The sequence below is a fragment of the Nannospalax galili genome, unplaced genomic scaffold, assembly GCF_000622305.1.
Source record: "Nannospalax galili isolate Female #2095 unplaced genomic scaffold, S.galili_v1.0 scaffold1200, whole genome shotgun sequence".
Lineage (NCBI taxonomy): Eukaryota > Metazoa > Chordata > Mammalia > Rodentia > Spalacidae > Nannospalax > Nannospalax galili.
This window is the reverse complement of record NW_008347131.1, coordinates 1,231,265-1,236,199: the sequence shown is the minus strand read 5'-3', so window position 1 is coordinate 1,236,199 and position 4,935 is coordinate 1,231,265.

Here is a 4,935-nt window from a genome sequence, read left to right as displayed (position 1 = left end):
GCTCAAGAGAGGTGGGACCATAAGAAAAGGGTAGTATTAAGGGATAAACAGGGAAAATGGGGCAACCATGGTGGGAAGGTTAGACAGTGAGAGAGATAAATAATACCTAGATAGTTTTAAAAAACTAGAGGAAAGCATATTAGTCCAACATTAGTCCAACAACCTACTGTAAATTATACCTACAAATAGTTCAAGAAACAAAATGTATGTTTAGTCAAGGTTTATCTGTGAACATTTGGTTTTTGCCCATGCTTTATCTATATAGCACATGGTAATTAAAAGTACCAGACTGGTGGAACTAACCTTCTTGGATGTTTAACAGCCATACTTTGAGGCCTATACTAATCTTGTCAGAGGGACTTAAAGGACAGTTTTTGCTCCTTGTCCTCCAAGGTTGACTAAGTTCCAGGGGACTATGGAGCACCTCTCAAAATGTCCTGTCCTCCTATTCAAGGAGACCATGGAGACCCCACCAGATGGACTTGAACCAGTGTCCAGTCCATAAAAAAAAAATAAAAGAAGAAAGAAAAAGTACATGAAGTTGAAGTTGTCAGAAAAAAAGTGATGGGGAGATATGGGAGGAGTTGGAGGGGAGGGTGTGGGCTAGATTTGATCAAAACACCTTATATGCATATATAAAATCCTCAATAAATTCTTTTTAAAGTAATATAACCCACTGAACACAATTAGTGTTGCTTATATGCACACGTATGCACATGGATGTAGGACTAGCCATTGGGGTATGGGAAACCTACCAGAGGCCACATCCCTAAGGAAAAATGATTCTACCTCAGCAGCTGTGTGGTTCCACAGCTAGGGGTTGGGCCTCAGGAGCCCCTCCTCCAATCATGCTGGGTTTTTAACTGGGTTGTTCTTGTGCAGGTCTTGTAGCAGCAGCTAACCACAGCTTCTGTGAGTTTCTGTGTACATCAGCCATGCCATGGCCAGAAGACAGCATTGCATGGCAATCCTCTGTATCATCTGACTCCTTGCATTCTTTCTGCACCATTGTTTTCTGAATTTTGTGTGATAGACAATGTTGACATAGCTGTGTAATGTAGAGATGAGCATAGTTTTTTACTCTCAGTGCTTTGAACAGTTATGAATCTTTGCAATAACCGTTGCCTACCACACAAAGAAGCTTCTCTGAACATATCTGAATATTTTAATTGGAGTGAATATGGAATATTAAAAATTCATTTTTTCACATTTGCAATGTAAAAAAAAAGAATGCTAATTCAGAAACAGAGGTAGGCTAGGTGTGGCTATTTATGGGGTTAAAGATGTCCCCAGACGATTTGTGAATAGGCTCTGGATCTGCAACATTCCAGACTCTTCACAATCTCCAGAGTGCTAATCAGTTGGTCAGCTTTTCAGGAAATTAAGTCCAAGATGCAAGAGTTCTTTCTGGGAACTTTCTTTTATACACTCTACCTCCCCCTCACCCGCACCCCTACCTCCATCTCACCCCCACTTCCGACTCTCCTCTCCCTCTCCCTCTTCCCCTCCCCCTGCAAAATTTAAACACACAAAAATATCTTCCAATCAATAAATGTGCTAATAAATTGAACAGAAAGTTCTCAAAAGAAGAAATGCAAATTGCCAATATAAGAGTAAGACCTCCTTAGCCTTCAGTGAAATGCAAATTAAAACTACTTGAATTCCTTTTCTAGTCATAAGGGCTAGCATCAAGAAAACAAATGCCTGGGCTGGAGAGATTACTCAGGGATTAACCTGAGTTCAGTTCCCAGCACCCACATGGCAGCTCACAACCATCCATAACTCCAATTCCAGGAGATCTGCCACCTTCTGACTTCCTTGGGCATTGCATGACACAGGTCCATTTATATACATGCAGGCAACACACTCATATATATAAAATAAAAATAATAAACACTTGGGGCTGGAGAGATGGCTCAGTGGTTAAGACCACTGGTTGTTCTTGCAGAAGACCTGGGTTCAAATCCCAGCACCCACATGGCAGCTAACAACTGTCCTAACTCCAGTTCCAGGGGATCCATCAGCCTCTTCTGTCCTCCGTGGGCACTGCACGACACGAGTGCTCTTACCTACACAGAGGCAATACACACATACACATAAAAATAATAAAATATTTTAAAAAATAAACATTTAATAAATACATCAAATTTTAAAAAAAGAAAACAAGTTCCAGCAAATGCTAATGAGGATATGGGGAAAGAATGCTTATTCACTCTGGTGCAAATACAAACTTGTGCTCCACTATGGAAATCAGTATGGAGGTCGATCAAAAAGATTTTAAATACCTGAGTGGGTAAAGGCCTTTGTCCCAAGACTGACAACCTGAGTTCAATTCCTAGGTCCTACATGGTGAAAGGAGAGAACCGAGTCCTGAAAATTATCCTCTGACCTCCACACATGCACCATGGCATGTGCACACACACATACACACACAGACACACACACACACATACACACTTGCAAGTTATCCTCTGACAACACACATGCTGCAGCATGCACATACATGCAATAATGTAATCAAAACATTTAAGTTAAAATAGAGCTAGATGCCTTTAATCCTAGCACTCAGAAGGCAGAGGCAGGTGGATTGCTGTGAGATCGAGGCCAGGATGTAGTTCTGGTACAGTGATTCACTAGCATGTGCAAGGCCTCCGGTTCCATCCATAGCTTGAGGAAAAAAAAAAAAATTCAGATCCACTAATCGATGTAGGAGTACTAAGCTTTAATGCTGTCTCGATGCATCTGTGAATTAGGCAAGGCTGAGAACCCGTGTTAGAAACATAGCAATCATCTCCAAAGTTCTGTCTTCTGGCTTGTGTGCTAGTCTAATTCATGGTGGTTCTTTCCTGGTATGTAGTATACTTCCTGCCATCAGTTCCTGCCTTGACTTCTCTCAATGATGGACTGGGACCTGGAAGTGTAAGCAAAATAAACCCTTTCCTCCCCAAGTTGCTTTTGGTCTTAGTGTTTATTCACAGCAACAGAAAAGCAAACTAGAACACCATGTTTGACTATTTGAATCCTAGATGTAATAGGAATTCAGTAAAGAACCAAACAGTAGGGGTTAAAGAAATGGCTCAGCAGTTAAGAGCATTGGCAGCTCTTACAGAGGACCCAGGTTCAGTTCCCAGCACCCACATGGCAGATAACAGCTGTCCTTAACTCCAGTTCCAGGGGATTCGATGCCCTCTTCCAGCCTCCACGGGCACTGCAAAATGCCCCATGCTGCACTTAAATGCAGGCAAAACACTCATACACATACAAAATAAAAAAAAATAATAATAATAATAATAAAGAATCAACAGCCGGGCATGGTGGTGCACCTTTAATCCCAGCAAGCACTCAGAAGGCTGAGGCAGGCGGATCTCTGTGAGTTCAAGACCTGTCTACATAGCAAGTTCCAGGACAGCTGGGGCTACAGGGAGACCCTGTCTCAAAAAAAAAAAAAAAAAAAACCAAATTTAAAAAAAAAAAAAAAAAAAAAATCAGGGGACTGAAGAGATAGCTCAGCGGTTAAGAGCACTGACTGTTCTTGCAGAGGACCTGGGTTCGATTCCCAGCACCCACATGGCAGCTACGAACAGAATCTGAAGCCCTCTTCTGACCTCCGTGGCATTGCATGGCATGGGTGCACTCACATACATGCAGGCAATACACTCATACACATAAAATAAAAATAACAAATAAAATAATTTTTTAAAAATCAGATGGACAGTGAATAGTTTAGGCTGGGATCACAGGCATGGATTACCATGGCCTCTTGTCACATTTAAAAAAATATTCGTTGGGCCAGGTGTGGTGGCCCACGCTTTTAGTCCCAGCACTTGGGAGGCTGAGGCAGGCAGATCTCTGTGAGTTCAAGGCCAGCCTGGTCTATATAGTAAGTTCCAGGCCAGCTGGGGCTACAGGGAGATCCTGTCTCAAAAAAAAGAAAAAGACCAAAAAAAAAAAAAATTCAGGGGGCTGAAGAGATGGCTCAGCAGCTAAGAACACTGACTGTTCTTGCAGGAGACCTGGGTTTGAATCCTAGCACCCACATGGCAGCTAACAACTGTCCATAACTCCAGTTCCAGGGGATCCAACAGTGTCTTCTGTCCTCCACAGGAATTGCATGGCACGGGTGCACTTACCTACATGCAGGCAATACACACATACACATAAAATAAAAATAATAAAATATAATAAAAAATATTCGGGGGGGCACTGTATGGGCTTGTGTGCCATGGCACACATAGAGGTCATGGAACAATCTGCAAGAGTTTGTTCTCTCCTTCCACCATGTGGTTCCTGGGGAACAAATTTAGGCTGTAGGGTTGGTAGCAGATATCTTTATGTCTTCACTCACCAAATCATCTTGCTGGCTTTTCCCCGACTTGAGCTAGGGTCTTGCATCATCCAGGATGGCCTGGAACTCATATGTAATCAAGGAGTACCCTGAACTTCTAATCCTCCTGACTCTACCACCTGAGTGCTGGGATTACAGGTAACAAGGCAGTTGAGCAGATAAAGGTAACAAGCTTGAGGACCTGAGTTTGATCCTCAGGACCCACCTAGGGGAAGGGGAGCACTGAGTCCCACAAGTTGTCCTCAGATTGCCACACAGGCACCATGGCACACACCTACACACACACATTTTAAAAATAAAAAAGGGGGCTGAAGAGATAGCTCAGCGGTTAAGAATACTGTTCTTGCAGAAGACCCGGGTTCGAATCCCAGCACCCACATTGCAGCTAACAACTGTCTGTAACTCCAGTTCCAGGGGATCCAACAGCCTCTTCTGTCCTCCGCGGGCATTGCACGGCATGGGTGCACTTATCTACATGCAGGCAATACACACATACACATAACATAAAAATAATAAAAATAAAATCTTTTTTAAAAAATCATATCCATAAATTTATTACAAGGAGTCTGGTTAGACATTATAACACTTTT